Source organism: Triticum dicoccoides, chromosome 6B, assembly GCF_002162155.2.
Source record: "Triticum dicoccoides isolate Atlit2015 ecotype Zavitan chromosome 6B, WEW_v2.0, whole genome shotgun sequence".
Taxonomy (NCBI): domain Eukaryota; kingdom Viridiplantae; phylum Streptophyta; class Magnoliopsida; order Poales; family Poaceae; genus Triticum; species Triticum dicoccoides.
This window is the reverse complement of record NC_041391.1, coordinates 380,090,834-380,103,802: the sequence shown is the minus strand read 5'-3', so window position 1 is coordinate 380,103,802 and position 12,969 is coordinate 380,090,834.

Here is a 12,969-nt window from a genome sequence, read left to right as displayed (position 1 = left end):
GAGCACCACCACGGCCACAGCCACCCCCTCGCTCCCTCTCCGCATCCCTGAGCTCTGCCCCGACCCTGTGGAGCTACACACCCGACGCACGCGACCAGAGGAGGCCCCAGTCGACCGGAGCATCGTCGTCTTCATCTCCGGTGCCGAAGATCATCGCCATCGATTCTCCGTCGCAGAAGCTTCCCCGAGCCTGCCGAGCTTCTCTTCCGACCCCCAGTGAGCTCCTCCGTCTTCCCCCTCACTCCCCATGCTCTAATATGTGTGCTAGCCACGGCCCCGCGAGTCCCGAGCGCCGCCGTCCGCCATGGCCGATGAGGTCCTCGCTCCTGAGCACCTCCGCTCGGTCCAGTGGAACCAGTGTGCTCCTAGAGCTCCCAGGAATCCGCCTCGCCGCTTAGCTCGCTCGTCAGCCAAGCGCAGCGCCTCACCCGTGCTAAGCCGAACTCCGGCGGCCGCAACCGAGCTCGCCGCCGTCGACTCCAGCCACCCCAGGCCCGGAGACCACCACCATCCGACACGCCATCACGCCAGCTCTCCGCAGGGCCAAAGGGCGCACCGAATGGTGCACCGTAGGCGAAACCCGAGCCCCTCCAGTGTGCCTCCGCCGCGTTTTGGTCACCGCCGGCAGAACCCCGGGGACGCTGACATGGCAGTCTCATTAGCCGCTAATGACCACTCAAAACACCCCCTTGAGCCACTGTCATGTGGGCCCCCGAGCCTAATTAGGTTAGTTTAGTTTTTCTGTTAGATTAGTGCAAATGTCGTGGACCCCATGTGTCAGCTCTGACCTTGGCCTAGTCAGCATTGACCGGGCCCACTTGCCATCCACCCAAACCAGCCCTAAGACACTGACGTGTGGGTCCCAGCCGTCAGGTTTGACCTGGAGGCACCCAGTTGACCTGCTGACATCAGGGTGATGTCATGCTGACGCAATATGTATTTTCTGGATTTATTTTATTTCAGGAAATTCCAGAAAATGCCCTAAACTTCTAAAAATCATATATATTCAACCGTAACTCCAAATGAAATAAATTATATATGAAAAATGATCAGAAAAATCCAATCTATCCATCTGTACCATTTTCATGCATGTAAGAACAACTTATGACTACTGTTTAGGACAATTCAAGTAAATGGCATTTAAGAAATCACATATGGAGTTTGAATTTGAACCTAGTGTTCAAACCAACTCCATTTAACTTGTTGTTAGTTGCATTAGCTCAATCAACAGCATGTTGCCATGTCATGATCATGCATCATATTGTGCATTGCATTGATTGTGCTCTTCCTTGTTTGCCGGTGTTTGTCCCCTGTCGATAGACATGGTTCCGACGATGAGTTCGATGACACCGATGAAGAGCTATACTATCTTCAGAAGTGCCAGGCAAGCAAAACCCCCTTGTTCATTCCGATACAATCCCACTCTCTCGCTCCTGCTCTCCTTTAATGCATTAGGACAACACCGATTCATTTGTTACTTGCTGCGGTAGCTGAACCCCTTTATCCTTTGCATGACCTGTCATTGCCACAGTAAATAGATGAAAACCACTAGCATGAATAGGAGTTGTTTGAGCCCTGATGTGCCTACTCATTCATGTTTGTTTGTCATGTCTGCTACTGCTGAGAGTTGAGTCAGGTCTGATTCATCGGGAATGAATCGGAGGTGTGTGAACATGTCCTACTGTGTGTGAACTAAGTGGGTGAACACGATTTGGTAAAGGTAGCGGTGAGAGGCCATGTAGGAGTACATGGTGGGTTGTCTCATTGCAGCCGCCCTCAGGAACTGAGATCTGTGTTTGTGATCCATGATCAGTTACTACCACACATTGGGCTCCGGTCACTCCAAGCTCTCTCGACTTATTAATCAACTCGATCTCTGTCCAGGAGTTGCAACTAGTTTCTGGTGTTTGTAGGTAGTGTTAGTAGTCTACCAAGTGGCACCCGGTACAGGTGGGCCTGGGACAGACTAGGCACAGTGGCACGGTGTACCAAGTGGCACCCGGATGGTGGGCTTGGGAACCCTGCTCACATCGTTTGGGGCCATGAGCGACACCCCGGCCGGATCTCCTTGCGGATGGAACCCGAATAGGCGATAAACCTGGATGAGAGACTTGTGTGGTTAGTCAGGTCGTGGCCGACACCCTCGCTAGGCTTCCGCTTGAAGGTTGCCGAGTACATGTCGTGTAAACGGCGGTAAGTGGTGAGAGCGTGTGTGAAGAAGTACACCCCTGCAGGGTTAATATGATCTATTCGAATAGCCGTGTCCGCGGAAAAGGACTTCTGGGTTGCCTGTACAGTTCATAGACAAGTGGAAGTGGATACTCTAAAATGCGCAAGATAAGTGTGAGTGCTATGGATGGCGTTCTCGTAGGGAGACGGCAGCGGATCCATAGTGGTGTATTGATATGGTGAATATGTGGACTCGTGTGCGCCACCTCAAAAGAGTTACTTGCAGTCGTAGTTCAGGATAGCCACCGAGTCAAAGCTGGCTTGCTGAAGTTAATCCCCACCATCCCCTTTGTTGATAATGATGCATATGTAGTTAGTTCTGATGTAAGTCTTGCTGGGTACATTTGTACTCACGTTGCTTAATTTATGTTTTTGCACAGAGACTTCAGTCTCGTTAGTAGTTCCACGTGGACTTCGACATTTAGCTTGATACCTCAGCTACGATCTTGTGCCCTCGGCAGGATCTGATAGACAGTCAGGCTTCTCAGCCTTTTTCATTTGTAGATGTCTGTACTCAGACATGTTAAGCTTCCTCTTGTGCTTTGACTTGTATGCTCTGATTGTTGGGTCGTGAGACCCATGATTGTAATATCTCGCTCCTCGGAGCCTATTGAATAAAATACTTGAGTTGTAGAGTCATGTTGTGATGCCATGTTGTATTTGCACATATCGAGCATATTGTGTGTATGTTATTGAAATGCTTGGTATGTGTGGGATCTAACTATCTAGTTGTTTATCCTTAGTAGCCTCTCTTACCGGGAAATGTCTCCTAGTGTTTCCACTGAGCCATGGTAGCTTGCTACTGCTCCGGAACACTTATGCTGGCCGGCATGTGTCCTTCTTCGTTCCTGTGTCTGTCCCTTCGAGGAAATGTCACACGATGAATATCGGAGTCCTGTTAGCCTGCTACAGCCCGGTTTACCGGAGTCCTGCTAGCCCAGTTGCTACAGCCCTGATTCACTCGCTGATGACCGACACGTTCGTTGTTGGGTCATGTATGCCTGTCCCTGTAAGTTAGTGCCACTTTGGGTTCACGACTAGCCATGTCAGCCCGGGTTCTTTGTCATATGGATGCTAGCGGCACTATCATATACGTGAGCCAAAAGGCGCAAACGGTCCCGGGCCAGGTAAGGTGGCACCCGTGGGAATACCGTGCGTGAGGCCGCAAAGTGATATGATGTATTACATGCTAGATCGGTGTGACTCAGGATCGGGGTCCTGACATGTGCCTCCCTTCCCTACTCGCTGTTTGCGCGTCAAGGGGAACTCCTGAGCATCGCGACTCAGGAGCCTAACTTGCCTCGTAGCCCCTCACTCCTTAGTCCCGTCCTGGTTTCCGGTTGGGGCTAACGACGGCTGAGGTATGCGCGGGGCCGGGCCCTGCCGACATAGAACACAAGCAAATAGGAGGGGAAAATGCAAATTCTAGGGAATTCAAAGGCAAATATTACAGGCCATAGATTGTTCCACAACGCCAAACTCAAGTTTAAACGCCTCCACGAGGCATGGTGCATGTTGCGGGAATTAAAACAGGATAGAAGCCGCGAAGGGATCACTTTCTAGTGGTGCCGCCACCTGTGGTGGAGTCATGCCGGGCGATTCCACCTCCCGAGGCCGCGGAGCTGGCGGCATCGCGCCTGGGCAAGGTGCTGAAGGCACGGAACCTCCCCAGTAAAGCCTCGGCTCGGCCTTTCACGGCCTCAGCAGCAGCACCGGCAAGGTCGCCGCTCACAGGTTCCAGCAGGCTGGCGAGGTCGACGTTGGGGTCGCGAAGGTAGACGTGGCTGAGGACACGCGTCAGCCCTGCAGAAGACAGGGCACGCGCCTCGGCCTCGGCCATGGGACCAAGGCCGTCTGTGACATCTTCAAGTGCACGGACCAGGAAGGGAAGCAGCTCGGCGGGGCCGTCCTCTGCACCAGCCAACGGCTTCTCTAAGCTGCCCTCATAAAGCGTCTTCAGCGCGGCGCGAGGCTTCTCCTCCAGCTTCGCGAAGACCACTCGATCCTCGGCCAGGACCTTCGCCTTGCCGTCTAGCTCGGTCCTCTCCGCCTTCAGCGCCTGCTCCAACGTCTCCAACCGACCACGACGGTCATCGAGCTCGGCGTCTCGGTTCCTGACGGCATCCTCCCGAGCCTTCATCTCCATCTCTTTCTCCTGGCGGTCGCGGACCTCCTTGGCGAGCTCGTCACGCAGGCCTTGTAGCTTGACCTCCAGCGCCTCGCAGTGGCCCTGGGCATCCGCAGCGTCGCCCAGGGCAGCATCGCACGCGGCCTTGGCCTGGCAGGCGGCTTGCTTCTCCCCATCGGAGGCCGACGCGGCCTAGCTCAGCGCCGCTCGGACGGAGGCGGCAGAGCGTGCCCAGCCAGAAGCTAGCTCCAGGCGCCCGACCACCAGGCGAGGGTCCGCGCTCCAAAGATCCTCCCGCAATTGGCACAGTTTGTTGGCGGCCCGGTCCAGGACGGCGGCAGATGGATCAGAAGAGAAGGGATCCGATGGAATAGGCGGAAAGGACGGCAATGTGATCACGGCTTGGGAGGAAGGGGCCCCCTGGGCCTTGGACACCTCAGTGATAGCATCAAGCACAGGCACCTCCAGAGTCAGCGGGGCCACGGGGGCTGACTCCTCGCCGGAGTGTCCCTGCTGGGCTCACGAAGACGACCGGGTAGGGAAGGCACGAGCCTCGCTTCCTCCTTTCCCCGCGGACGAGGGCGCTGCCCCGACAGACGAACTCGCCTCAAGCAGGGCCGCAGAAGCCCCTTTCAACCTTTTTGCTGCAGTTGCTGGCCTGGCCAAAAGAATGCAAACGTCAAGCCTCGACGGCAGAAACAAAGCAAAGCGCGGATCGAGCACTTACTGGTCGTCGTTCACGGACTCAAGCAGCCTCCGACCAAACTTGAAGCCCGAGAGCCTACAGCTGGGATCGGGTTGTGAGGCCCGGAGGCAAAAGGCGCGTCGGGAGGGCCAGAGCTGGCCTCAGACCGTCGTTGGGAGAACCAGCCCCAACCTGCCCTTCCTCGGGACCAAGGGAGAATCCTCCCCTCCTCGCCTGGCGCCGGCCTCATCATTGTCCGGCATGGAGCGGAGGGCGCGGGACCTGCACCGAGGGAAGGACTCCTCCGACTCCTCGCCAGTCGCCTCAGAGTCAGACTCTTCTTCCTCCTCCTCTTCTTCCTCCTCACTCCCGCTAGAGTCGCCGGAGGACACGTTCACGTTGCCAACGCCGCCAGATCCCTGGGAGCTTTTGCGGGCACCAGCCCCTCACCGTTGAAGGTGGGCATGGCGTTCACCACCTGCTCCCAGTCGCCGCGAAGGAACAAGGGGACGGGAGCGCCCACCGGGCTCGCCATGTCTCCCCGACCAAGGAATGGAGAGCCGCGACCAGATCTTCGTTGGCTAGGGCCTCAGAGCTTAGGCGAAGGGCGGCACTAGCTTCCCAAGCCTCCACAATGGGAGTGAGTGCTCCCGGAGTGGAGCCACCCGGTGCTCCAGGAACTCCCTCAGGAGCGCAGCCCCGGTCAGCTTTGCCGCCCCAAAGTTGCCGGCCCTCAGGTCCGCGTTCATCCTCTTCAGCATCGCCCTCGCACGAGGGTCGACAAGCTCCACGCGAACGACGCATCGACGGCCTTGGGCTGCCCTGTAGGCAGCACCAGTCGGGGGTGGAGGAGCCCGACATCCACCAGAACCTACTTGCTTCGGAAGCCTTCGATCCTCTTCCCAGGCTTCAAGATGGCATTGGAGTTGGAGTATGCGATAAAGCTTGCGCATGCGGTGATATGGGCACGAGAAACCCGGAGGGAAAAGTAATGGCGTAGCAAGGCCACTAAGGGCTATACCCCAACGTGAGACTCACAATAGTAGGCGAAAATCGCCAGGAGAAGAATAGAGTTGGGGTGGAGGTGCAGAGCTTGCAAGTTGTATTGGCGAAGAACAGCAAAGAAGAACTCGAAAAAAGGAGGCACCAGACCGGCGATGATGGCGCTCACAAAGAGCAGGTAGAAGGTGCTCCCCTTGCCTTCAGGCTAGTCGGAGCCGACCTTGAGCACAGTCGCTCCCTCGTTGCCCTGCACCACCGTCATCAGGCGGGTGAGGGCGAGGTTCTTCTCCGACACATTTGGGGGATCCAGGTCCGGCGAGTCCCAGGCCTCGGTTGGGGTCTTGCAAGGCGCCATGGCTTGCCGGATGGAAGGGATTGAGATAGATCTGGAGGATTTCAAAAGCAAGAAGTAGAACAGCGAGAAAGGGGATCTAGAGCAAGGTGAACGAGAACAAAGTAGGTAAGTCTGGCCCGGACACCCCTTTTGTCAGATGTGCGTTTGCCGAGGTGTCGTGGGGAAGCAGAGACGCCCGCGTCCAATCAATCGCCACACGGCGCTCAAGGCTGCAGGCTATTGGGGCCCGCGGCGCTTCTCACTTGCCCCTTCGCTTCATTGCTAAGCCAAGTCTGGTCGTGCCTTGGGCCCGGGGGCTACTGTCGGCGTTCTGGGAATGGGGTCCCCAGACTTGCCTGCCTGCGCCCTGCGGCGTGGGTCAAATGGGGGCCCAGTGCAGCCCAGCTCCATCAGCTCAAGCTCAAGACCCTCGCGAGGGGCCATGCCTCACAGGGCGGACGACAGGAAGCTTCCTCAGGAGCGGCCTCATCAGACAGGCTCACGAGGAGGCGGAGAGATCAAGGCAAGGGCACCTCGCGAGGAGCCCGTGACGCAAGCCATGACGATCGAGACCTGGCGGGCACCAGGCGGGCGCCGGCCTGCGCAGTGTCCTTGTTTCCCCTTCGGTGCAATGGGGGCAAGCACAGGCCAAGGCATCAGGCAAAGGTTACCGTTTCGGTGCAACAAGAACAAGACCAGCAGAACGGCAGGATGGAGGTAATCGTGGAGCCCAGGACGGCGTCATCATCAGAGCCTTTGGCAGCCGAAGACCAACTTTAGTCAGGATAAGTGTACTAGATGTTCCCCTTCAAAATGGCCAATTGTTGGCACCCTTCCCGCTCATTATTTGGGAAGAGGCCCAGGGCCTCCCTCTATAAATAGAGCTAGCCACCACAGTAGAGAGGACGGATCGATCGGAGAGAGAGGGAGAGAGAGAGAAGCGATTGAACTCATCCAAGCATATCATCGCACCAGCTCAAGAACAGCCCCTCACGAAGCTGTTCTCCCTTTGTACTGTTCATCATCAGCCCCTGAGGCAATCCACCACACCACACACTAGAGTAGGGTATTACACTACAATGGTGGCCTGAACCAGTATAAACCTCGTGTCCCTTGTGTGTTCTTCTTTCTAGCTTATATTCCTTGTGAGCCATCGAGACACGAGTTGGTAGGGGAAAGATCTTCGTGCGCACCCCAGAATTCGAACCTCAAGGGTCTGCCGGAACCCGAAATCCGACAACTATGCCCAGCCAGTGGAAGCACTTAGCTTCGCGCTGGTGACAAGACTTGAAGACTAGCTAGGCGCTGGATGCGGCCATTTGCTTTCGTCTTCTTTTTTGTACTTGTTCATCGGCTTTTTGGAGTAACTTGGTTCTTGTGCATTTATAAAAATGGGGGGAGCTCTTCTCGTCTTGTGTTGCTCTCTTGCCTTCTGTTGTTGCGTTTTTCTAGAGCTTGTGACTGCTGCCTTGCCCTCGAGCACCTCGCGAGCGGGGCTGGGTATGTTGTGCGCGTCGGGATTGATCGCTTCCCCCCCCCCCGGGAGCTCAAAGGGCTCAAGGGTGCGGCCGCCGCGCGAGCCCACCTCACCACGATCCGGCAGTTGGCTCCTCGCGAAACAGTCCATGGCTGGTCAACAGGCCCCTTGCCAGAGCCAGGCCCTCACGGGACCGCAGCAGGCATGCCTCGGGAGGACAACTGTTTCTACAGCGTCAAGGCCTGCTCATGACTCATGGAGCCAAAGATAAGTCACAACCACCATCCCGCCTAAGGCTGCAAACCTGAGGGGTCGCCCCACGGCATCATTTCAAGGCATTTCATAATTATGTACATCACAACCATAAGGGGCTCCCCCTTTTTCAAAATGCTCTCACAAGGGAACTTCTAAGTTTGGTCATACAAGTTAAAGCAAACAGAAGTGCGGGTTTAGCCCAGCGTGGCCTCTTTGTCGCCTTTGTAGGCGCTACTCGCGATGCCGGAGCCGTGGCAGCCATCCTCCTCGTCACCACTTCACGTACCATCCGCTCCAGGCATGAGCACGGCGGTGTCATCCTCGGGAGCCAGCTCCTTCACCAAAGCGTTCACATGGTCCTCCACCCACTTGGCGAGCTTGTCCTGGGTAGCCGCGGGCATGAGGGCTAGCACGGTGTTGAAATCAAAATGGGAATCGTGACCCAGGAGATTACTGAAGGCGCGCGAGAGCGCACGCCCGAGGAGGCCCCGGCTCCTCTCCTCAAAAAGTTGGCGAGCCTTCGTGCCCTTATCCTCCAGGTGGGTCACAACATCAATGAAGAAGTTCAGATGGTTGGCATACTCACTCTCATGCGGGTGAGGAGCGCTCTCGTCACATATGGCACCCAGGGCATGGTTAGCTCTGACGCGCAGACCTTGGAGCATGGAGTCGTGCTCGCGTTCTAGTGTCAGGCGGCGGCTCTTTTCATTTAAAGCCTTCTTCAGGAGGGAGGTGGTGTCCTTGACTTGCTTCCGGAGAGAGGATATCTCGGCGCGGACAAAATTCAAAGTAGATTCGGAAGAAGTCAGAGCTCCTTGGGCGGCGCTCTCACGATGTTCTGCAGATTGCAGCTTTGCCTTCTGGGCGGAGGTCCTACCTTCAAGTTCGTCCTTCAGGAGCTCTAGATCCAGGCGATGCCCCTCAGCTAAATAGGCACGCGCCTTTGCCACCCACTCCTCCACCTCCAGTTGGACCTGGGCTTCTTGGGCGATGACGGCATCCTCAGCCACGGCAGCCTGGCGCTCCCTCACCTCTAACTTATCCAACGCCACGGTGTGCTCCACGGCCTCCAACTCCAAGTCATTGTGGCGCCTCAAGGGCTCTGCCTCGGCAAAGGCCGCTTCGTCTGGTGAGGTGGCCAGGAGGGCGCGCTGCTCCTCAACTTCTCGCTCAAGGGTAGCATTTGAAGATAGAAGCTCCCGCTCCCGCTCCTCAACGGCCTAGCGGCGGCGGTTGGCGGCTTCGGCCTCCTCCATGGCGCTAGCTCAAGCCTCGCGGGAGGTCGCAAGTGAGGCCGCCACAAGCGCGTCGGCCTGATCGCGCTGAAGTTTCCCGAGGTTGATGGCAACCTTCAGCTGCTGCCACTCATGCACGAGGTGGCGACCTTCCGCCTCGAGCCAGGTGTTGACATTGGCAAGCTCCCCGCCAAGTTGGATCATCGCATGCATCGCCTCGCCGAAGAGCTCGAAGCGAACGGCATTGCGCCCATGTGCAAGCGCCAATGCATCACCAAGGCCTTCTTCGGACCCAGAGACTGCCGAGGGGGGACTGGGCATCTCGCCTGCCCCCGACCGAGGGCTGGCCGGTGTAACCCCGCAACCTGAAGACGAAGGCCGCCCAAAAGGTGCCCGACTGCCAGCAATGACCAGAGGAAGGATTGTCATTGCGTCACCCGTCCTAGAGGCTGGGCCATGAAGAAGGGAAACAGGAAGCTCGGCCCAGGGCTCCCTTGCGACTCCTCGGCGGCCGGAGGCGGCCCCGCGCCCCGCGCAGGTCCCGGGTACCGGGGGCTGTGTGCTGGGGCAAAGCCAGGATCCTTGGAGGCGCTAGCCTGCCGAGGTTTCGTCGTCACCGAAACCCTGCAAGGACCTGGTCAGGAGAGAATGCGTCACAAAAGGAATCAAGAGCGAAGGTACTTACTCGTCTGGAGCCACATATCTCCTCAGCTTCAGCAGCCAATGAGTGCCATCGTTACGGCACGGAGATCCCTTCCTCCTCAGGAGCGATTCAAGACTCGGGCGGGGCCGACCGGACCCCAGCGGGCGACCCTCGGGAGGAGGAGCATTCGGCGGATCGCCCGGGGCGGAGCCCCCAGGAGCAGGAGCGTGTGGCGGGATCTTCTAGCCAACGGCTCCGGAGCCATCGGTGGGCGCTTCGCCATCGGCAACCACCTCGAAGCCATCACCCCAAGCTTCAGTAGCCCCCGCCTCCAGAGCATAGGGTTGCACTGACCCCGCGGCAGCCCCCTTCTGGGTCTCGGGAGTCCTGATCTCCCGGGCCCCCATTGGCACCAGGTCTCTAGAGGAACCCTCAACAGCTTCAAGCGACGGGCGCCCCCCTGCTTCCACACTTGGGGTGCACACGGCATGATCAAGTAACAGGGGAGCCACGAAGACGGGGTTCTCGCGAGGCCCTTCGAGGCCTTCCGCGAGCAACCCTCACTCATTGAATAGGGGCATCTGCCCCATGAAGGCCGTCTTGTTCGAGCACTGATAGAGGAGGCAGTTGTCTCCAGGAAGGTCGGCGGGATTGGATTCGCCCGTCAGGAGTTTAATGTCACGCCCAATATGCGACCCTATCCTAAAGGAACTCGAAGGTCCCACCAAGGATAGAAGCGCATATTGGAGACGCTTTTGCAAGGTGGATATCATTACATCGTACCATTACATAATAGTTGGGGATACATACAAGAGGCATACAATGCCACACGAACACAACAACATCATACATCAGAGCATCATCCGACTATGGATGAAACACAAATAGTAACTCAACGACATCCATCCTGCTAGCCTAGGCTGCCGACCTGGAACTTATCCCCTGAACGATGAAGCAGAAAAACTCAAGACAAGAAAGCATCGCTCTCACGTCATTATCATCGCTTTACCTGTACCTGCAACTGTTGTTGTAGTAATCTGTGAGCCACGAGGACTCAGCAATCCCATTACCATGGGTATCAAGACTAGAAAAGCTTAATGGGTAAGGAAAGGATAAGTGGTGAGGTTGCAGCAGCGACTAAGCATATATGGTGGCTAACATACGCAAATAAGAGCGAGAAGAGAAGCAATGCAACGGTCGAGAAGCTAGAAGTGATCCTGAAACTACTTACGTTCATACATAAACAAAGCATGTTCACCTCTAGGACTCTGCCGAAAATAGACCATCATGGCTACACACACGGTTGACGCATTTTAATTCGAATCTGGTGTCAAGTTCTCTACAATCGGACATTAACAAATTCCCATCTACCACATAACCGCGGGCACGTCTTTCGAAAGTTTATACCCTGCAGGGGTGTCCCAACTTAGCCCATTATAAGCTCTCACGACCAACAAAGGATATTCCTTCTCCCGGGAAGACCCGATCAGTCTCGGAATCCCGGTTACAAGACATTTCGACAATGGTAAAACAAGACCAGTAAGAACACCCGACTATGCAGACAAATCCCGACAGGAGCTGCACATATCTCTTTCTCAGGGCACAACGGATGAGCAATTCGTACAACTAAAACAAGACCTCAAGTTTCCCTGAGGGGGCGCTTCAAACGGCTCTAGTTTGGACCAACACTCAGAGGAGCACTAGCCCGGGGGGTTTAAAATAAAGATGACCCTCGGGTTTGCAACCCCAAGGGAAACTTATAGGTTGTTAGGCAAATGGAAAAAATCAATGTTGGATCTTGCTGGAGGAGTTTTATTCAAAGCGAACTGTCAAGGGGTTCCCATACACCTGGCTGCGTAAGGAACGCAAAATCAAGGAACATAACACCGGTATGACGGAAACTAAGGTGGCAAGAGTGGAACAAAACACAAGGCATAAGGCCAAGCCTTCCACCCTTTACCAAGTATATAGATGCATTAATTAAATAAGAGATATTGTGATATCCCAACATAATCATGTCCATCATGGAGCAATCTTCAACTTTGCCTGCAACTAACAATGCTATAAGAGGGGCTGAGCAAAGCGGTAACATAGCCAAGCAACGGTTTGCTAGGAAGGGTGAAAAATTTTAGAGGACGACATGGCAATTTGGGAGGCTTGATAAACAAGTGATAGGTAGCGCAGCATAGCGATAGAACGAAGCAACTAGCATAGCAATGATAGTAGTGAGATCCAGGGTAGCGGTCATCTTGCCTGAAATCCCGCTAGGAAGAAGAATGAGTCCATGAAGAAGATGAACAGATTAAGATGAACCAAGCGTAGATGAACCAATCCTCGGGATCGCAACGAAACAGGAACTATCGAGAAGAAGCACAACCGGAAAGAAGCAAACCACTTGGTAAACACACAACACATAAACACGACATGATGCACAACCAAGCAAGATGCATGACAAGGCTATATGATGCTACTCATTTCAAGAGATGATGCATACAAGAGCAACCCATCAAAGCAAGTTTAAATGAGGCCGGAAAAAAATATAACAAATCCAGTAAGTCCTCGGATGCAAATTTTGAAATTGGTCCAGATCTGAATAAACCTTATGTTCAAGTTTTTAAACAGCAAGTTAAAATGCACCAAGATGATCTACATGAAATTCTAGTCAAGTTACATAAAAGTTCATTTAGTTCGGAGTTACGGCCTAGAAGATATGAGCAAAAGAAGTTAAACATGGCATTGATGCAAAATGCATTCAAACATAAAGCAAACACTCTCAAAACATGGATTCAACATGATAAGATGAAACTACATGCAATTCTAAGCAAGTTTCATATAGAGCATGCTCAAAACTGAGCAACGGTGCAACACATACACTGCAAACAAGACATACCAACAATCTGCCCAAAACAGCAAGTAGGCACTTTGCAATCATCAAAACAACATGCTACAGGAAACATATGAGCATAAAATTGACATTCACT